The sequence below is a fragment of the Oenanthe melanoleuca genome, unplaced genomic scaffold (assembly GCF_029582105.1).
Source record: "Oenanthe melanoleuca isolate GR-GAL-2019-014 unplaced genomic scaffold, OMel1.0 S075, whole genome shotgun sequence".
NCBI lineage: Eukaryota > Metazoa > Chordata > Aves > Passeriformes > Muscicapidae > Oenanthe > Oenanthe melanoleuca.
The window spans coordinates 38,654-60,978 of record NW_026612724.1 but is presented as its reverse complement, the minus strand read 5'-3'; the positions used below and the strand labels follow the sequence as shown (position 1 = coordinate 60,978).

The 22,325-nt window shown below is 48.5% G+C and overlaps 2 pseudogenes; both read right to left on the bottom strand.

Annotated features, from left to right (window-relative positions):
- Nucleotides 1-912: 912 nt before the first annotated feature.
- LOC130266531 (WW domain binding protein 1-like) lies at nt 913-1,954 on the bottom strand (annotated as a pseudogene).
- A 10,905-nt stretch (nt 1,955-12,859) lies between these two features.
- Nucleotides 12,860-13,901, bottom strand: LOC130266530 (WW domain binding protein 1-like; annotated as a pseudogene).
- Nucleotides 13,902-22,325: the final 8,424 nt, after the last annotated feature.

Here is a 22,325-nt window from a genome sequence, read left to right as displayed (position 1 = left end):
ACACAGTGGGGAATTCATTGCAAGTTTAATGACTTTAATACTGCTATTAGGTGGTTGTTAATGCTGAATGCTATTGATCGTCCTGTGGACGTTTTGCACTCCGAATGTTGGGGGTTGTGCACGACTGCTCTTGCTGAAGACGTTATTGCCTCCGGCTCTAGTAAATGTCTAAAGAGATGGGGCAAAGTTAAACAAGCATTGACAAAGGCTCTAGAAGAGCAAGAGACGTGGAAGGCAGCCCAGCAATGTTTAAGAGCCATTCCGAAGCTGGGTGTTGGAGCCGCAACTCAGACTGTTGTTACCGATAACCTTGCAAGTTCACATTCGTTGTTGGATACTAACAACCCTTCGCTGTCGCGACCCTCATCTCCACTCCCGACCTCCGATCCTAAACCTAACCCAAACCCACTTCCCCAACGCGATAGTTCCCCGTTTTCTAACGCCGGTACTAATGATATTAATGAAAGTGAAATGAAAATAAGACCACCACCCTATGCCCCACAAAATGGCGCCGAAGGGGAGCGGGAGGGGCGGGGCCAACAGCTGATTCCCGCCACAGACATGCGCGGTCAAGACCAAGGGGAGGGAGGCGTGGTTTCTAACTGGGAGGGGAGACCGGAGGCGTATCAGAGAGCGAGCCGTCACACGTTTCCTTATATGGCCAAGAAGCCCCTAGAAAAAAGGCGGAGTAAGGCAGGCGTCGCCACCAAAAACCCAGAGGGCGGAGTCCAACTAAAAAGCACAGTCTGCCGGAAGTCCCTGACCACTCCACTTCCTCCCAGTCAGAGAGCGAGGTCGAGACACCCCTAAGGCCGAGCCGGGATGAGTGGTGCAAGGAGTTTAAATCTAGAAAACAATGTCCTTCTTGCGCAAAGCCCTGCTTCGATTCAGATTTCTATTCGGATTCCGACCCAGACTCAGAGCTTATGCCGGCAACTTTTGCCGAATTTGTAAATCAAACCCCGTGGCGTGCAAACAAAAAGAGCTCCTCCGTGGCACTGAAGAGCCCTTCCTCCTCGTCCCCGTGGGGACGGCTGCTGCAGCTGTCGCAGAAGTCCAGGGGCCCGTCCAGAGCGTCGTCAATGAGCCCATCAAAGTCCTTGAGGTCGTCGTGGTGATGACCCCGGTTGCACACACACACACTTCTATGCCCGAGTCGCCGGTGAAACGGCGCTGCCTGCCCGGCGTCTTGTCCTTGGCGTCGGGGATGGCGCCGCTTTGCTCCAAGCTTTTAGAGCTGTAACCTTTCAGCAGTTCCTCCTTGCACTCCGTATCCTTATCGGGACCGGCCCTCTCCACCAGCTCGGCTCCCGTGCTGGCGCCGCTGGGCTCCATGCGTTGCGTTTTGGCCACGGCTCTCTCACCCAGCACGGTGGTGGAGGGCTCAGGGTCCCCGCGGCCGGGCGCCCCGGTGCTGTCAGTACTGCTGGTATTGCTGCTGGGTGCTGCAGAGCTGCTCTGTGCTGGCTGCAGGGCTCTGGGCGTGTCCGGGATTGTGCTACTGCTGCCTGCTGGGACACACTGCTGATGTAAGGCACTGTACGGGGGCGGGGGGGTCGGCGGTCGGTTCACCACTTCCTCATAGGGAGGTAGCAAATAATTTGGCAAAAAACCGGAAATAGAAGGGCAGGGCTGAGTAGTTATGGGCCTCCCGGTAGGCGATCAGGTTGATCTCGTGCTGCCGCTGCTGGGCCTGCAGGCGGTGCTTGGTGCGGCGGTGATGGCAAGCACAACAGCAGCTGAGGATGATGATGATGGTCCACACCAGCCAAAACCCTTCTCCTGTGAATTATCTTCTTTCATTAACAAAATCCAGTTTCCTGCTGAAGTCACTCCCTCTCCCTCTCCAGGACATTTAGCAAATGTCAGTATCTTGACAAGCTCTCTCAGCCTGGGCGGGCTCCGCGCCGGCGGGCAGCCCCTCGGGCAGGGCCTGGAGCAGCAGCAGGGCCATGGCGAGCCCTCAGTTTCACCGTGGAACACACCAGTTTTTGTCATTCCCAAGCGCAGTGGCGAAGGTTTTCGCCTGTTACATGACCTACGAGCTGTCAACAAAAAGATTCAGCCAATGGGACCAGTGCTGCCCAAGCTGCCCAGCAATTCTTTTATACCCACAAACCAGCCTTGTGCCGTGATTGATATTAAAGGCTGCTTTTTCTCAATTCCGCTGCATGAGCAGGACAAAGAGCGGTTCGCCTTTTCCATCATTTTTTCAAATGGTCATCAACCTAGCCTTCGGTTTCAGTGGAAGGTTCTACCCCAAGGCATGATCAGCTCTCCCACGATTTGCCAAATCGTCGTTAGCAAAGCCCTGGCCCCAGTCCGATTGAAGAACCCCGAAGCAACAATCATCCAGTATATGGATGACATCTTGATCGCCGCCTCCACATCAAGCCAAGTAGACGCCATCGTAACAGAGGTTTCAAGTGCCCTGAAAATCAACGGGTTTGAAATAGCAGAAGCAAAGATAAAAAAGGGCCCTTCCGTCACCTTTTTGGGCGTAAAAATTGACAGTTCTTGTGTGTCACCTCCTGCATTCAAAATCCGACGCGACGTCAAGACGCTGCATGATGTTCAGCAGCTGGTAGGGTCTTTACAGTGGCTGCGAAACACCATCCTTATTCCCCCAGAGGTCATGTCCCCCTTGTATGACCTCTTGAAAGGCAAGCACCTCTGGGAATCCAAAGTTATCTCAAAAGAGGCCGCCCACTCGCTTGATTACATCGAACGACAGTTGGCTGTAGCTGCACTAGCTAGGTGGAATCCCAACCTGCCTTTAGACCTGTACGTGCATTTCACAAAGGAGGGGGGAGTCGGAGCGTTAGCTCAAGGCCCTCCCGAGTCAGCCAAGCCAGTGCAGTGGGTACTCCTGGGAAAATCTCAAGGAGCCTTTACTCCCGGAGTTGAGTGCCTCGGAAGTGTAATTATGAAGGGCCGAAAGCTCGCCCTGAACCATCTAGGCTCCGAGCCCACAAAAATATATCTCCCATTCAGAAAGCAAATTCCTTCTGCATCGGTAGCGCTTTCAGAACACCTTGCACTAGCTCTGTTCGGATTCGGAGGAGAACTCTGCTACGCCGCGAAGCCTCCATGGATTCAGCTACTCGCTGTAGTGGACATTAATCTCCCACCTAAAGTCCTAGATCGACCTCTACCCGGTCCAACTGTGTTCACGGATGCATCATCAACAACCTCTACAGCAGCAGTCGTATGGCAAGAACAAGGTCGGTGGCAATGTGTAAAAATGAAAGATCAGTCTTTGTCTGTTCAGTTGCTAGAAGCGTCCGCAATAGTGCTGGCTTGCAACTTGTTCCCAACCAACCATCTCAATATCGTTACTGACTCCTTGTTTGCAGCAAAGCTCTGTCAGTCCATGTCTCACCCAGGCGTTGCCATTTCACCGGCTGCTTTAACGATTGAAGAAGCACTGCACTCACGACAAGGCACTGTGACAGTCATCCATATAAACAGCCACAGCCCCATTAAAGGATATTTCCAGCTGGGAAATGATAAAGCTGATGCCGCAGCCAAGAACCTATGGACCTTACAAAGCGCGCGACAGTTGCACGAGTCCCTGCACATAGGAGCCAGAGCACTAGCCAAGCAATGCGACATTTCCATGTCTGATGCCAAGCACATTGTAGCCACCTGTCCTTACTGCCAGAAGTCTCCATTGTGGTCCTGTGGTGTCAGCCCTAGAGGCCTAAAAGCCTCATAAATTTGGCAAACCGACTTCACACTATGCCAGCTACTAAAACCCAGAGCGTGGCTCGCTGTTACCATAGACACGTTCAGCGGAGTCATTATTGGGACCCAACAGGCGAAAGCAAATTCTAAAGCTGCAGTCCAACACTGGTTATCAGCCATGGCCTGGCTCGGTATCCCAAGGCAAATTAAAACAGACAACGGAACTCCTTTTGTTTCAAAAGCGGCCCAAGAATTCACCAACAAATGGGGCATTGTCCTGAAGCAGGGCACTCCATACAACACTACCGGACAGGCCATTGTGGAGAGAGCCAATCAAACCCTAAAGTCAAAACTGGAAACTCTGGCAAGGGCTGAGGGGTTTGTCAGTACCATTCCCCCGTCAGAGCAGCCACGTTTGCTCGCAACTGCCATGCTCGCCCTAAATTAATTTCCTAGAGGGGATCAAGGTCAGGCTCCTTCACAGAAGCATTGGGCTGTAGAAGCGGTGCAAGAGGGTCCCCCGGTCAGCATAAAAAATGAGTTAGGAGAATGGGAAACAGGGTGGAAACTAGTTGTAACTGGCAGAGGGTACGCAGCAGTAAAAAGAGATAATGACATTAAGTGGTGCCCCTTAAAATCCATAAGGCCGGTTTTGCCTAGCAAAAGCTAACAGACACTCTGAGTATTTTCCCACAGGTCTCCTATTACAGGCCATCAGCCAAGCCTCCGACTCTCTTCTTGTGCCTTTGCATCCTGTTGACATCGATCCGCCTCAACACCGGCCATCACCCTTATCAGCCCCACGTCTGGACGTTTCGAAACTTCATCACTGGCGCCATCATAGGCCAGACCGAAACCAACACTCCAGCCTGGACCGTGCGCCTGACAGACATTTTTACCAGCGATCGATCCGGCCAAGCCTCTCAAGTCATCAAGGTAGGGACATATTGGTGCCCGAGTAATAACCCCGGTAAAGAGTATTGCACCTACCCAGGTTACTGGTTCTGTGGATATTGGGGATGCGAGACCATAGTAACTGGCAACCGATGGAAGCCTCCCAAGGAAGACGAATTCTTAAAAGTGACAGGTTGGCCCAGTAGCTGCATTTCCAGGAGCACTTACCAAGGTAAGCATCCTGGAAACTGCACACATCTCACAGTTACGGTCCTGCGGGCGAATGATCCATCTTGGGCAATAGGCAAATTATGGTCAATTTACATGCGTGAAGATATGTCTCTCACCCGCAATCCTGACAGAGGCGCTGTCGTGCAAATCATTAGGTCCCCATCACATAAGCGACACATAGCAGTAGTGCCTAATGAATTGGCGACCTTTCGAAAAAATAAACCCCCCATGGCCACCTTATCCATGGAGAAAAAAAACCGCTTGCCACCGCTACCTTATTAAACCCTGCACAAGCTATTCCTACACCCGAGACCCTTTCGCAAAATTTGTTTACCGGAATGTTGCGTGCTGCCTTTATATCCCTTAACACCTCACGTCCCGAACTCACAAGGTCATGTTGGTTGTGTTACGATTCCAGACCGCCCTTTTACGAGGGAATTGGTTCCAAAAAAACCTTTAAATATTCCCAGGAAGCCAGTCCCAAACAATGCAAGTGGGATGCTCCCAGCAAAGGGATCACCCTAGGAATAATTTCAGGCTATGGAGCTTGTATAGGAAACAAAAGTGTTAAAACCCAAAATAAAGAGCTGTGTGGCTCCTCAATCCGCTTAGACCAACGCAAAAAAATGGGCCGTTCCTGCATCGGGAAATATGTGGGCTTGTCACGCCACCGGGCTTACCCCCTGTGTTTCCGTAAAGCACTTTAACGAAATTAACGATTTCTGTGTTCAAGTTGTTGTCATTCCCAGGATCCTTTACCACACGGATGATGAGGTCACGCTGCACTTCGAGACTGAGCCGCAGCGAATAAAACGGGAAGTAGCCACCGCAGTCAGTCTAGCAGTTCTGCTAACTTTCGGAGGAACAGGTGCAGCCACCGGCATTACATCACTAGCCACACAAAAACAAAGCCTGCAGCAGTTACAGCAAACAATAGACGAAGACCTCCTTGAAATCCACGGAAATATTTTAAGACTGGAAGAATCTTTGTTTTTCCTGTCAGAAATGGTCCTCCAAAATAGGCGAGGTCTGGAGCTGCTGCTAATGCAGCAGGGAGGATTATGCGCAGCTTTAAACGAGGAGTGTTGCACCTACGTGAACCGCTCAGGTCCCATCCGACAATCTACGGCAGAGCTCAAAAATAGACTCAAGCGTCGCAGCTACGAGCTCCAGCAGCAAAACTGGTTTAAATCCCTCTTCAGCCAACACCCTTGGATTACCCCTATAGTCTCTACCCTAATAGGACCCGTTGTTGTTATAATACTTGCCCTTATATTTGGACCTTGTTTGCTTAATAGAGTCACCCGGTTTGTTAAAGCCCGGTTAAGTCAAGTTGATATTTTGCTTTTGCAGCAAAGGCAGCTAACTTAAACTAACCGCAAAGCTCGTTTAATTTACTAACGATTTAGTTTATTTGCATGTTGTTAACAAGTTGTCTATCCAAATTGTAGTTGTTGCGTTTGTATAAGTTAAAGTTAATTGTTCATGGAGAGGGGGAAATGTAGTTAGCCACAACCGCACGGAAGATCTCGGGTTGTACGAGGAGGTAGGGCCCCTTCCTCTCCATTGAGTTGCCAAGTTACGTAACCGCAAAAGGAAGTGACGTGGGCACGCCGCGGTTCTATAAGCGGGTGTCCACAGGAAAGAAATTGCATTTCGCCGTTCACCCCATTGGTGTGATGTGTGATCTGTCCGGCAAGGTAGTAAGTGCGCCGTGGTCTCGCTCCTAACCAGGTCGCACTAGCCTAAGCTACAGGCAACAGTTTGGGGAATTTTTAGGGGGACTTTTTTGGAGATTTTTTTTTTTTTTTTTTTAAATTTTTGACGATTTTTGGGGATTTTGTCTGGGGTATTTTTGTGGGGTTTTTTTGGGATTTTTCTTACCTTTGGCCGCCACTTCCACGTGGCTTTTGGGGTTTTTTGGTGGGATATTTCTGGTAATCTTGGGGATTTTTTTGGCGGGGAATTTTTTTTGGATTTTTGGTGATTTTGGGGGATATATTTGGGATTTTTGGGGTTTTTTTGAGTTTTTATTGAGATTTTTGGTGGTTTCTTTTTGAATTTTTGGGGAGTTTTGGGAAATATTTGGAGGGATTTTTTTTTTTTTTTTTTTTTTTTTTTTTTTTTTTGCGATATTTTGGGTATTTTTTGGGGTATTTTTGGGGGGTTTTTGAGTTGTTTTTCTTACCTTTGGCCGCCAGCTCCAGGTGATTTTGGGGGGGGATTTTTTTAAGAATATTTTTTGTAATTTTGGGGTTTTTTTTTTTTGGGAACTGTTTTTGCGTTTTGGGGAATTTTGGGGTTTTTTTTGGTAATTTTTAGGGATATTTTAGGGATTGTTTTGGGAATGTTTTGGGAGGTTTTTGGTAATTTTTGAGAATGTTTTTGGGTGGTTTTGGGTTTTTTTCTCCTATTTGGCCGCCAGCTTCAGGTGATTTTTGGGGGGTTTTCGGTAATCTTTTGGGGTGTTTTTGGGCTGTTTTGGTGGGGGGGGGGGGGTTGGTATTTTTTAGCAATTTTTGGGGTTTTTGGGATTTTTTTTTTGTTTTTTTGGGATATTTGGGGGGGTTTTTGGGAGATATTTTAGGGGTGTTGGGGACCCCTGCAGCTGACAATTATCAACACTCACCGGCTGGACCACCACCCAAATGAAAAGGGAAAAGGAGAAGAATAAAACCACAAGCCAAAAACCAGGCACGCTCTAAAAAGGCGGAGCCAAGGAGTGGCCGTGCTAAACAGTTCCCAGAAACTGCTGACTGTACATGAAGGTCTATGAGTATGTAACAAATGGATGGATCGTGAAACGTATTTACAGGGGTGTTCCCAATGCAGGTGTGCTCCGGGCAGCATGCCAAGCACCCGGTCCTTTTAACCCTTGGCTTCGTGCAGGTCTCCTATTGCCTTTTTTATTAAACCTTGTAATTCTCCCAGAACCGTGAACCGTGTTTTTCACACTGAGGCGTCGCCGCCGCCGCCCGGATCGAGCGGGGAGCGGGGGGTGTGTGTGAATAGAGGGGAGGGTGACGCCGAGTTCGGGCTGCGAGGTCCGCGCTGGCGAAGGCTGAGACCGGCCGTGGCTGCGAGCGTGGGAAGTGCGGCAGTGCTGCCGCCTTGTGGGCACAGTGCGGTACTGCATGCTACCCTTCTCAAGATGGCGAAAGCCACCCCCCCCCCCCCCCCGACCCCCCACCCCGTGCCGGGACCCTGCCATGTGGGACTGCAGCCACGCTCCAGATGGCGCCTACGGCCGCAGCAGAACCCCGAAGCAGAGAAAGGCATCTCTGCCGCTGCCTGTCGGCGCCTGTCCGACTCCCACGCGCCCGCGGCGCAGCTGAGCCCACAGCCCGTGTCCGCACTCTCGGAAACGCCGCAGAAAACCGCGCCGCGGGGATCGGTGTCTGCGTCGCGCGCAGGCAGCCCCCAAAATCACACTGAGGTCCTTGCTTTCCCGCCCTTTCTGCCGCCATATATAGAAGGTCAGGCGCGTGCCGGCCAAACCGCCATCTTGAGAGTGGCAAGACAAGTCTTCCGCCCTTCGCTGCTGCCGTCTTTAGTACTGGCAGAGGCCACTTCCGGCCCGGCTGCCATCTTTGTTGTGGTACCCGTAACGCCCCTCACCATGTCAATTTCTAATCCGCCTGCCTGAATCCGGCAACGACGCCGAAAAGAGCTCCGGCCGACGCTCGAGCGGCGGCAGGCACGGGCGGGGATGCTTGTCTCGGCCGGGCTCCTGCCGCAAGCGGCATCCGCAGCGTGGCGGCAGTCCTACAGGGCAGCGTCCCGGCACGCGCTCGCCCCCATCATCGGAAGGGCACGCGCGCAGCACCGCGCTGTGCCCACAGGACGGCAGCGCTGCCAGGGCGCCGGAGCGGGGCTGGGGTTGCGACGGGCTGGGCTTGTGTGAGAAGTGGATCTTTGGGTGAGTGACAGGCGTGGTGGTGCACCGAGAAATTGGCTAGTTAGCTAAATACTGAATTAACTGCCCAACTAACTAATAAGGTGTGGCTGTAGTTAACTCTCTACTTTCATTAGTACTCCAGAGTAGGCATGGAATGGTCAATCAAGGTAATTATTAGTCACTGCCATCTGGAGTATTAATGAGGGGCCCTACCTGGTATATATGAAAAAGAAGAAAAAATAGGTATGTCTGGTGCAGCAGTAGAAAATTTCAGGCTCCTGAGGTGTAAATATTTTTATTTAAATAATAATGTAAGGTATTTTGCCGGGGCTTTTTTGTGTTTTTTTTTTTTGTTTGTTTTGTTGTGTTTTGTTTTGCTTTGTTTTTTTTTTTTTTTTAATTTGTTTGGTTTTGTTTTGGTTTTTTTTTCTCACAGGGAGCCTGAAAATTTCTACTGCTGATTTTTTAATTTTACAGCTAGAACGCAAAGTTGGAAACAGGGTTAGAGTTAGGGTTAAAACTAGAGCTAATATGAAATAGAGAGAAAGAGCAAAACGGAGTTCGGGTTAGGGGAAAATAGTAAAACAGAGTTAGAGAAACAGAGAAAGACTTTCAGTGGAAGAGTGGTAGAGGGATATAAGGAAACAGCCATAGAGTTAGAGAACCAGAGAGACAGAGTTAGAAGCAGTGAGAAACAGAAACACAGAGATAGAGTTAGAGAGGCAGTCAAAAAATAAAGTTAAAAAACAGAAAAGCACAGTCATAAATAGACTGAAAGGTAAAGTGAGAAGCAAAGCAAGAAATACAGTGAAAAAAAAAGACTAAATCACACCAAAGAAAGACAGGAGCCAAGGGGAAGAAGTGGGGTATCCTGACTAGGGGTGACTTAACTTTATTGAATGAATGTTTTTATTCACAGCAAAACACAGCAAGGTGTACAAAGGCAAGGACAGGTACCAATTCAATTACAGATACACTCCATGGACACAGTGCTAAAGGTGAATTTACATACAGAGCAAGGCATGGAAATGCAGCAGCAAGTGCAAACACAGAACAATACAGGGGAACAAAAACCAAATATATAATTGGCATAATACGTTGTATTGTGTGACAAAGGTGGCTTTCGTCCTTTTTTTTTTTTTTTTTTTTTTTTTTTTTTTTGATAAATTAAAAAGATGCCTTGTATTCTTGGAGTGTTGCATTCTACCTCTGTTGTTTTTCCTGGTAGTCTGGATCCTCTGCTTAGATTTTTTTCTTCATTTTTTAGATGTCCTGGGTGTTTTGGATGTCCCAATTGAGGGCAGTGATGGCTTTCATGAAGAAATCTTCAAATGAAGACAGGATTATCCAAACACTTCCCTTCCCTGCTGCACTAGAAGCCAGGAATATCCTGTTGCTTCAGTCTGAAAACGGAACAGGTACAGGTTTTTTTGGTATTGTGTCATTTCTACCAGCGGTGTGAAAGGGGCATCATTTTGAGCCATTTTTAATAATTTTTGGGGATATTTTTGGGGTGTTTTTGGCTGGTTTTTTTGGGTGTTTTTTGGGTTTTTTTTCTCACTTTGGCCACCTGGTCCAGCTAATTTTTGGAGTTTTTTTGGGGAATATTTTTGGTAATTTTTGGGGGATGTTTTTGGGAATTTTTTTCAGGATTTTTGGAAATTTTGGGAGGGGCGTTTGGTAATTTTTGGGATTTTTTTGGGATTTTTTTGGGGCATTTTGGGGGGAAATTTTTTGGGAATCTTTTTGGGATTTAGGAAATTTTTTTCGGGTTTTTGGGAATTTTTGGGAATATTTATGAGGATTTTTTTAAATTTGTTTGTTTTAGGTTTTTATGGGCCTTTTTTGGGGATTTTGGGGGGATTTTTGGTGGGTTTTTGGAACTTCTTTGGGAATTCTTTGGGGAAATATTTTTGGTAATTTTTGGGGGATTTTGGGGGGCTTTTTTCTTACCTTTGGCCGGCAGCTCCAGGTGGTTTTTGGGGTTTCTTTTGGGAATGTTTTTGGTAATTTTTGGAGGTTGTTTGGGGGATGTTTTTGGGGAAATTTTTGGGGGGATTTTGGTAATTTTTGGGGCTATTTTTGGGATGGTTTTTGGGGGTTTTTTGAGGTTTTTTGGGGTGTTTTTGGGGGGATTTTTGGGAATTTTTGGGGGGATATTTTTTGGGGATTTTTTTTTTTTTTTTTTTTTTTTTTTTTTTTTTTTTTTTTTTTTTTTTTTAAATTTTTGGCGATTTTTTTGAGATTTTTTATGGTAATTTTGGGGGGTTTTTAGGTGGATTTTTGAGGTTCTTTCTCCCCTTTGGCCGCCATCTGCAGCGGATTTTTGGGATTTTTTGGGGGGGATATTTTTTAAAAGTTTTGGGGATTTTTTGGGTAGTTTTTTGGAGATTTATTTGAGGGAATTTGGTAATTTTTGGGGATACTTTTGGGATGGTATTTTTGGGTTTTTTTTGAGGTTTTTGCGGGGATTTTTTGGGATTTTTGGGGGGGGGTTTGGGGAATTTTTACGGGGATTTTTTTGTTTTTTTTAATTTTTATTTTATCCTGGCGATTTTTTGGATATTTTGTTTTTTGTAATTTTTGGTGGTTTTTGGGTAGTATTTTTTGGTTTGGCCACCAGCTCCAGCTTATTTTTGGGATTTTTTTGGGGTGATATTTTTAAAAATTTTTGGGGATTTTCTGGGGATTTTTTTGGGAATTACTTTTGGGCTTTTGTTAATTTTTGGGATTTTTTTGGGATGCTTTTTGGTGGTTTTTTTGAGGTTTTTTTGCGGATTTTTGGGGGGATTTTTTGGGGGTTTGGTGTAGTTAGCCACAACCGCACGGAAGATCTCGGGTTGTACGAGGAGGTAGGGCCCCTTCCTCTCCATTGAGTTGCCAAGTTACGTAACCGCAAAAGGAAGTGACGTGGGCACGCCGCGGTTCTATAAGCGGGTGTCCACAGGAAAGAAATTGCATTTCGCCGTTCACCACATTGGTGTGATGTGTGATCTGTCCGGCAAGGTAGTAAGTGCGCCGTGGTCTCGCTCCTAACCAGGTCGCACTAGCCTAAGCTACAGGCAACATAGTGGTGCCGCAACCCGGTCTGCTCCCCGGCACACGGGCTTGAGCGGCGGGCGACGGGAAGCACGCTGGCGGAGGAGACGACCGAGGCAGCTGGCTGACCCCGGTGAGGAGGACGCTCCCAGTACCACCGAGATGGAATCACTCGGGAAGGTAATTGAAGAAATCCACACACAGTGGGGAATTCATTGCAAGTTTAATGACTTTAATACTGCTATTAGGTGGTTGTTAATGCTGAATGCTATTGATCGTCCTGTGGACGTTTTGCACTCCGAATGTTGGGGGTTGTGCACGACTGCTCTTGCTGAAGACGTTATTGCCTCCGGCTCTAGTAAATGTCTAAAGAGATGGGGCAAAGTTAAACAAGCATTGACAAAGGCTCTAGAAGAGCAAGAGACGTGGAAGGCAGCCCAGCAATGTTTAAGAGCCATTCCGAAGCTGGGTGTTGGAGCCGCAACTCAGACTGTTGTTACCGATAACCTTGCAAGTTCACATTCGTTGTTGGATACTAACAACCCTTCGCTGTCGCGACCCTCATCTCCACTCCCGACCTCCGATCCTAAACCTAACCCAAACCCACTTCCCCAACGCGATAGTTCCCCGTTTTCTAACGCCGGTACTAATGATATTAATGAAAGTGAAATGAAAATAAGACCACCACCCTATGCCCCACAAAATGGCGCCGAAGGGGAGCGGGAGGGGCGGGGCCAACAGCTGATTCCCGCCACAGACATGCGCGGTCAAGACCAAGGGGAGGGAGGCGTGGTTTCTAACTGGGAGGGGAGACCGGAGGCCTATCAGAGAGCGAGCCGTCACACGTTTCCTTATATGGCCAAGAAGCCCCTAGAAAAAAGGCGGAGTAAGGCAGGCGTCGCCACCAAAAACCCAGAGGGCGGAGTCCAACTAAAAAGCACAGTCTGCCGGAAGTCCCTGACCACTCCACTTCCTCCCAGTCAGAGAGCGAGGTCGAGACACCCCTAAGGCCGAGCCGGGATGAGTGGTGCAAGGAGTTTAAATCTAGAAAACAATGTCCTTCTTGCGCAAAGCCCTGCTTCGATTCAGATTTCTATTCGGATTCCGACCCAGACTCAGAGCTTATGCCGGCAACTTTTGCCGAATTTGTAAATCAAACCCCGTGGCGTGCAAACAAAAAGAGCTCCTCCGTGGCACTGAAGAGCCCTTCCTCCTCGTCCCCGTGGGGACGGCTGCTGCAGCTGTCGCAGAAGTCCAGGGGCCCGTCCAGAGCGTCGTCAATGAGCCCATCAAAGTCCTTGAGGTCGTCGTGGTGATGACCCCGGTTGCACACACACACACTTCTATGCCCGAGTCGCCGGTGAAACGGCGCTGCCTGCCCGGCGTCTTGTCCTTGGCGTCGGGGATGGCGCCGCTTTGCTCCAAGCTTTTAGAGCTGTAACCTTTCAGCAGTTCCTCCTTGCACTCCGTATCCTTATCGGGACCGGCCCTCTCCACCAGCTCGGCTCCCGTGCTGGCGCCGCTGGGCTCCATGCGTTGCGTTTTGGCCACGGCTCTCTCACCCAGCACGGTGGTGGAGGGCTCAGGGTCCCCGCGGCCGGGCGCCCCGGTGCTGGTCAGTACTGCTGGTATTGCTGCTGGGTGCTGCAGAGCTGCTCTGTGCTGGCTGCAGGGCTCTGGGCGTGTCCGGGATTGTGCTACTGCTGCCTGCTGGGACACACTGCTGATGTAAGGCACTGTACGGGGGCGGGGGGGTCGGCGGTCGGTTCACCACTTCCTCATAGGGAGGTAGCAAATAATTTGGCAAAAACCGGAAATAGAAGGGCAGGGCTGAGTAGTTATGGGCCTCCCGGTAGGCGATCAGGTTGATCTCGTGCTGCCGCTGCTGGGCCTGCAGGCGGTGCTTGGTGCGGCGGTGATGGCAAGCACAACAGCAGCTGAGGATGATGATGATGGTCCACACCAGCCAAAACCCTTCTCCTGTGAATTATCTTCTTTCATTAACAAAATCCAGTTTCCTGCTGAAGTCACTCCCTCTCCCTCTCCAGGACATTTAGCAAATGTCAGTATCTTGACAAGCTCTCTCAGCCTGGGCGGGCTCCGCGCCGGCGGGCAGCCCCTCGGGCAGGGCCTGGAGCAGCAGCAGGGCCATGGCGAGCCCTCAGTTTCACCGTGGAACACACCAGTTTTTGTCATTCCCAAGCGCAGTGGCGAAGGTTTTCGCCTGTTACATGACCTACGAGCTGTCAACAAAAAGATTCAGCCAATGGGACCAGTGCTGCCCAAGCTGCCCAGCAATTCTTTTATACCCACAAACCAGCCTTGTGCCGTGATTGATATTAAAGGCTGCTTTTTCTCAATTCCGCTGCATGAGCAGGACAAAGAGCGGTTCGCCTTTTCCATCATTTTTTCAAATGGTCATCAACCTAGCCTTCGGTTTCAGTGGAAGGTTCTACCCCAAGGCATGATCAGCTCTCCCACGATTTGCCAAATCGTCGTTAGCAAAGCCCTGGCCCCAGTCCGATTGAAGAACCCCGAAGCAACAATCATCCAGTATATGGATGACATCTTGATCGCCGCCTCCACATCAAGCCAAGTAGACGCCATCGTAACAGAGGTTTCAAGTGCCCTGAAAATCAACGGGTTTGAAATAGCAGAAGCAAAGATAAAAAAGGGCCCTTCCGTCACCTTTTTGGGCGTAAAAATTGACAGTTCTTGTGTGTCACCTCCTGCATTCAAAATCCGACGCGACGTCAAGACGCTGCATGATGTTCAGCAGCTGGTAGGGTCTTTACAGTGGCTGCGAAACACCATCCTTATTCCCCCAGAGGTCATGTCCCCCTTGTATGACCTCTTGAAAGGCAAGCACCTCTGGGAATCCAAAGTTATCTCAAAAGAGGCCGCCCACTCGCTTGATTACATCGAACGACAGTTGGCTGTAGCTGCACTAGCTAGGTGGAATCCCAACCTGCCTTTAGACCTGTACGTGCATTTCACAAAGGAGGGGGGAGTCGGAGCGTTAGCTCAAGGCCCTCCCGAGTCAGCCAAGCCAGTGCAGTGGGTACTCCTGGGAAAATCTCAAGGAGCCTTTACTCCCGGAGTTGAGTGCCTCGGAAGTGTAATTATGAAGGGCCGAAAGCTCGCCCTGAACCATCTAGGCTCCGAGCCCACAAAAATATATCTCCCATTCAGAAAGCAAATTCCTTCTGCATCGGTAGCGCTTTCAGAACACCTTGCACTAGCTCTGTTCGGATTCGGAGGAGAACTCTGCTACGCCGCGAAGCCTCCATGGATTCAGCTACTCGCTGTAGTGGACATTAATCTCCCACCTAAAGTCCTAGATCGACCTCTACCCGGTCCAACTGTGTTCACGGATGCATCATCAACAACCTCTACAGCAGCAGTCGTATGGCAAGAACAAGGTCGGTGGCAATGTGTAAAAATGAAAGATCAGTCTTTGTCTGTTCAGTTGCTAGAAGCGTCCGCAATAGTGCTGGCTTGCAACTTGTTCCCAACCAACCATCTCAATATCGTTACTGACTCCTTGTTTGCAGCAAAGCTCTGTCAGTCCATGTCTCACCCAGGCGTTGCCATTTCACCGGCTGCTTTAACGATTGAAGAAGCACTGCACTCACGACAAGGCACTGTGACAGTCATCCATATAAACAGCCACAGCCCCATTAAAGGATATTTCCAGCTGGGAAATGATAAAGCTGATGCCGCAGCCAAGAACCTATGGACCTTACAAAGCGCGCGACAGTTGCACGAGTCCCTGCACATAGGAGCCAGAGCACTAGCCAAGCAATGCGACATTTCCATGTCTGATGCCAAGCACATTGTAGCCACCTGTCCTTACTGCCAGAAGTCTCCATTGTGGTCCTGTGGTGTCAGCCCTAGAGGCCTAAAAGCCTCAGAAATTTGGCAAACCGACTTCACACTATGCCAGCTACTAAAACCCAGAGCGTGGCTCGCTGTTACCATAGACACGTTCAGCGGAGTCATTATTGGGACCCAACAGGCGAAAGCAAATTCTAAAGCTGCAGTCCAACACTGGTTATCAGCCATGGCCTGGCTCGGTATCCCAAGGCAAATTAAAACAGACAACGGAACTCCTTTTGTTTCAAAAGCGGCCCAAGAATTCACCAACAAATGGGGCATTGTCCTGAAGCAGGGCACTCCATACAACACTACCGGACAGGCCATTGTGGAGAGAGCCAATCAAACCCTAAAGTCAAAACTGGAAACTCTGGCAAGGGCTGAGGGGTTTGTCAGTACCATTCCCCCGTCAGAGCAGCCACGTTTGCTCGCAACTGCCATGCTCGCCCTAAATTAATTTCCTAGAGGGGATCAAGGTCAGGCTCCTTCACAGAAGCATTGGGCTGTAGAAGCGGTGCAAGAGGGTCCCCCGGTCAGCATAAAAAATGAGTTAGGAGAATGGGAAACAGGGTGGAAACTAGTTGTAACTGGCAGAGGGTACGCAGCAGTAAAAAGAGATAATGACATTAAGTGGTGCCCCTTAAAATCCATAAGGCCGGTTTTGCCTAGCAAAAGCTAACAGACACTCTGAGTATTTTCCCACAGGTCTCCTATTACAGGCCATCAGCCAAGCCTCCGACTCTCTTCTTGTGCCTTTGCATCCTGTTGACATCGATCCGCCTCAACACCGGCCATCACCCTTATCAGCCCCACGTCTGGACGTTTCGAAACTTCATCACTGGCGCCATCATAGGCCAGACCGAAACCAACACTCCAGCCTGGACCGTGCGCCTGACAGACATTTTTACCAGCGATCGATCCGGCCAAGCCTCTCAAGTCATCAAGGTAGGGACATATTGGTGCCCGAGTAATAACCCCGGTAAAGAGTATTGCACCTACCCAGGTTACTGCTTCTGTGGATATTGGGGATGCGAGACCATAGTAACTGGCAACCGATGGAAGCCTCCCAAGGAAGACGAATTCTTAAAAGTGACAGGTTGGCCCAGTAGCTGCATTTCCAGGAGCACTTACCAAGGTAAGCATCCTGGAAACTGCACACATCTCACAGTTACGGTCCTGCGGGCGAATGATCCATCTTGGGCAATAGGCAAATTATGGTCAATTTACATGCGTGAAGATATGTCTCTCACCCGCAATCCTGACAGAGGCGCTGTCGTGCAAATCATTAGGTCCCCATCACATAAGCGACACATAGCAGTAGTGCCTAATGAATTGGCGACCTTTCGAAAAAATAAACCCCCCATGGCCACCTTATCCATGGAGAAAAAAACCGCTTGCCACCGCTACCTTATTAAACCCTGCACAAGCTATTCCTACACCCGAGACCCTTTCGCAAAATTTGTTTACCCGAATGTTGCGTGCTGCCTTTATATCCCTTAACACCTCACGTCCCGAACTCACAAGGTCATGTTGGTTGTGTTACGATTCCAGACCGCCCTTTTACGAGGGAATTGGTTCCAAAAAAACCTTTAAATATTCCCAGGAAGCCAGTCCCAAACAATGCAAGTGGGATGCTCCCAGCAAAGGGATCACCCTAGGAATAATTTCAGGCTATGGAGCTTGTATAGGAAACAAAAGTGTTAAAACCCAAAATAAAGAGCTGTGTGGCTCCTCAATCCGCTTAGACCAACGCAAAAAATGGGCCGTTCCTGCATCGGGAAATATGTGGGCTTGTCACGCCACCGGGCTTACCCCCTGTGTTTCCGTAAAGCACTTTAACGAAATTAACGATTTCTGTGTTCAAGTTGTTGTCATTCCCAGGATCCTTTACCACACGGATGATGAGGTCACGCTGCACTTCGAGACTGAGCCGCAGCGAATAAAACGGGAAGTAGCCACCGCAGTCAGTCTAGCAGTTCTGCTAACTTTCGGAGGAACAGGTGCAGCCACCGGCATTACATCACTAGCCACACAAAAACAAAGCCTGCAGCAGTTACAGCAAACAATAGACGAAGACCTCCTTGAAATCCACGGAAATATTTTAAGACTGGAAGAATCTTTGTTTTTCCTGTCAGAAATGGTCCTCCAAAATAGGCGAGGTCTGGAGCTGCTGCTAATGCAGCAGGGAGGATTATGCGCAGCTTTAAACGAGGAGTGTTGCACCTACGTGAACCGCTCAGGTCCCATCCGACAATCTACGGCAGAGCTCAAAAATAGACTCAAGCGTCGCAGCTACGAGCTCCAGCAGCAAAACTGGTTTAAATCCCTCTTCAGCCAACACCCTTGGATTACCCCTATAGTCTCTACCCTAATAGGACCCGTTGTTGTTATAATACTTGCCCTTATATTTGGACCTTGTTTGCTTAATAGAGTCACCCGGTTTGTTAAAGCCCGGTTAAGTCAAGTTGATATTTTGCTTTTGCAGCAAAGGCAGCTAACTTAAACTAACCGCAAAGCTCGTTTAATTTACTAACGATTTAGTTTATTTGCATGTTGTTAACAAGTTGTCTATCCAAATTGTAGTTGTTGCGTTTGTATAAGTTAAAGTTAATTGTTCATGGAGAGGGGGAAATGTAGTTAGCCACAACCGCACGGAAGATCTCGGGTTGTACGAGGAGGTAGGGCCCCTTCCTCTCCATTGAGTTGCCAAGTTACGTAACCGCAAAAGGAAGTGACGTGGGCACGCCGCGGTTCTATAAGCGGGTGTCCACAGGAAAGAAATTGCATTTCGCCGTTCACCCCATTGGTGTGATGTGTGATCTGTCCGGCAAGGTAGTAAGTGCGCCGTGGTCTCGCTCCTAACCAGGTCGCACTAGCCTAAGCTACAGGCAACAGTTTGGGGAATTTTTAGGGGGACTTTTTTGGAGATTTTTTTTTTTTTTTTTTTAAATTTTTGACGATTTTTGGGGATTTTGTCTGGGGTATTTTTGTGGGGTTTTTTTGGGATTTTTCTTACCTTTGGCCGCCACTTCCACGTGGCTTTTGGGGTTTTTTGGTGGGATATTTCTGGTAATCTTTGGGGATTTTTTTGGCGGGGAATTTTTTTTGGATTTTTGGTGATTTTGGGGGATATATTTGGGATTTTTTGGGGTTTTTTTGAGTTTTTATTGAGATTTTTGGTGGTTTCTTTTTGAATTTTTGGGGAGTTTTGGGAAATATTTGGAGGGATTTTTTTTTTTTTTTTTTTTTTTTTTTTTTGCGATATTTTGGGTATTTTTTGGGGTATTTTTGGGGGGTTTTTGAGTTGTTTTTCTTACCTTTGGCCGCCAGCTCCAGGTGATTTTGGGGGGGGATTTTTTTAAGAATATTTTTTGTAATTTTGGGGTTTTTTTTTTTTGGGAACTGTTTTTGCGTTTTGGGGAATTTTGGGGTTTTTTTTGGTAATTTTTAGGGATATTTTAGGGATTGTTTTGGGAATGTTTTGGGAGGTTTTTGGTAATTTTTGAGAATGTTTTTGGGTGGTTTTGGGTTTTTTTCTCCTATTTGGCCGCCAGCTTCAGGTGATTTTTGGGGGGTTTTCGGTAATCTTTTGGGGTGTTTTTGGGCTGTTTTGGTGGGGGGGGGGGGTTGGTATTTTTTAGCAATTTTTGGGGGTTTTTGGGATTTTTTTTTGTTTTTTTGGGATATTTGGGGGGGTTTTTGGGAGATATTTTAGGGGTGTTGGGGACCCCTGCAGCTGACAATTATCAACACTCACCGGCTGGACCACCACCCAAATGAAAAGGGAAAAGGAGAAGAATAAAACCACAAGCCAAAAACCAGGCACGCTCTAAAAAGGCGGAGCCAAGGAGTGGCCGTGCTAAACAGTTCCCAGAAACTGCTGACTGTACATGAAGGTCTATGAGTATGTAACAAATGGATGGATCGTGAAACGTATTTACAGGGGTGTTCCCAATGCAGGTGTGCTCCGGGCAGCATGCCAAGCACCCGGTCCTTTTAACCCTTGGCTTCGTGCAGGTCTCCTATTGCCTTTTTTATTAAACCTTGTAATTCTCCCAGAACCGTGAACCGTGTTTTTCACACTGAGGCGTCGCCGCCGCCGCCCGGATCGAGCGGGGAGCGGGGGGTGTGTGTGAATAGAGGGGAGGGTGACGCCGAGTTCGGGCTGCGAGGTCCGCGCTGGCGAAGGCTGAGACCGGCCGTGGCTGCGAGCGTGGGAAGTGCGGCAGTGCTGCCGCCTTGTGGGCACAGTGCGGTACTGCATGCTACCCTTCTCAAGATGGCGAAAGCCACCCCCCCCCCCCCCCCGACCCCCCACCCCGTGCCGGGACCCTGCCATGTGGGACTGCAGCCACGCTCCAGATGGCGCCTACGGCCGCAGCAGAACCCCGAAGCAGAGAAAGGCATCTCTGCCGCTGCCTGTCGGCGCCTGTCCGACTCCCACGCGCCCGCGGCGCAGCTGAGCCCACAGCCCGTGTCCGCACTCTCGGAAACGCCGCAGAAAACCGCGCCGCGGGGATCGGTGTCTGCGTCGCGCGCAGGCAGCCCCCAAAATCACACTGAGGTCCTTGCTTTCCCGCCCTTTCTGCCGCCATATATAGAAGGTCAGGCGCGTGCCGGCCAAACCGCCATCTTGAGAGTGGCAAGACAAGTCTTCCGCCCTTCGCTGCTGCCGTCTTTAGTACTGGCAGAGGCCACTTCCGGCCCGGCTGCCATCTTTGTTGTGGTACCCGTAACGCCCCTCACCATGTCAATTTCTAATCCGCCTGCCTGAATCCGGCAACGACGCCGAAAAGAGCTCCGGCCGACGCTCGAGCGGCGGCAGGCACGGGCGGGGATGCTTGTCTCGGCCGGGCTCCTGCCGCAAGCGGCATCCGCAGCGTGGCGGCAGTCCTACAGGGCAGCGTCCCGGCACGCGCTCGCCCCCATCATCGGAAGGGCACGCGCGCAGCACCGCGCTGTGCCCACAGGACGGCAGCGCTGCCAGGGCGCCGGAGCGGGGCTGGGGTTGCGACGGGCTGGGCTTGTGTGAGAAGTGGATCTTTGGGTGAGTGACAGGCGTGGTGGTGCACCGAGAAATTGGCTAGTTAGCTAAATACTGAATTAACTGCCCAACTAACTAATAAGGTGTGGCTGTAGTTAACTCTCTACTTTCATTAGTACTCCAGAGTAGGCATGGAATGGTCAATCAAGGTAATTATTAGTCACTGCCATCTGGAGTATTAATGAGGGGCCCTACCTGGTATATATGAAAAAGAAGAAAAAATAGGTATGTCTGGTGCAGCAGTAGAAAATTTCAGGCTCCTGAGGTGTAAATATTTTTATTTAAATAATAATGTAAGGTATTTTGCCGGGGCTTTTTTGTGTTTTTTTTTTGTTTGTTTTGTTGTGTTTTGTTTTGCTTTGTTTTTTTTTTTTTAATTTGTTTGGTTTTGTTTTGGTTTTTTTTTTCTCACAGGGAGCCTGAAAATTTCTACTGCTGATTTTTTAATTTTACAGCTAGAACGCAAAGTTGGAAACAGGGTTAGAGTTAGGGTTAAAACTAGAGCTAATATGAAATAGAGAGAAAGAGCAAAACGGAGTTCGGGTTAGGGGAAAATAGTAAAACAGAGTTAGAGAAACAGAGAAAGACTTTCAGTGGAAGAGTGGTAGAGGGATATAAGGAAACAGCCATAGAGTTAGAGAACCAGAGAGACAGAGTTAGAAGCAGTGAGAAACAGAAACACAGAGATAGAGTTAGAGAGGCAGTCAAAAATAAAGTTAAAAACAGAAAAGCACAGTCATAAATAGACTGAAAGGTAAAGTGAGAAGCAAAGCAAGAAATACAGTGAAAAAAAAAGACTAAATCACACCAAAGAAAGACAGGAGCCAAGGGGAAGAAGTGGGGTATCCTGACTAGGGGTGACTTAACTTTATTGAATGAATGTTTTTATTCACAGCAAAACACAGCAAGGTGTACAAAGGCAAGGACAGGTACCAATTCAATTACAGATACACTCCATGGACACAGTGCTAAAGGTGAATTTACATACAGAGCAAGGCATGGAAATGCAGCAGCAAGTGCAAACACAGAACAATACAGGGGAACAAAAACCAAATATATAATTGGCATAATACGTTGTATTGTGTGACAAAGGTGGCTTTCGTCCTTTTTTTTTTTTTTTTTTTTTTTTTTTTTTTGATAAATTAAAAAGATGCCTTGTATTCTTGGAGTGTTGCATTCTACCTCTGTTGTTTTTCCTGGTAGTCTGGATCCTCTGCTTAGATTTTTTTCTTCATTTTTTAGATGTCCTGGGTGTTTTGGATGTCCCAATTGAGGGCAGTGATGGCTTTCATGAAGAAATCTTCAAATGAAGACAGGATTATCCAAACACTTCCCTTCCCTGCTGCACTAGAAGCCAGGAATATCCTGTTGCTTCAGTCTGAAAACGGAACAGGTACAGGTTTTTTTGGTATTGTGTCATTTCTACCAGCGGTGTGAAAGGGGCATCATTTTGAGCCATTTTTAATAATTTTTGGGGATATTTTTGGGGTGTTTTTGGCTGGTTTTTTTGGGGTGTTTTTTGGGTTTTTTTTCTCACTTTGGCCACCTGGTCCAGCTAATTTTTGGAGTTTTTTTGGGGAATATTTTTGGTAATTTTTGGGGGATGTTTTTGGGAATTTTTTTCAGGATTTTTGGAAATTTTGGGAGGGGCGTTTG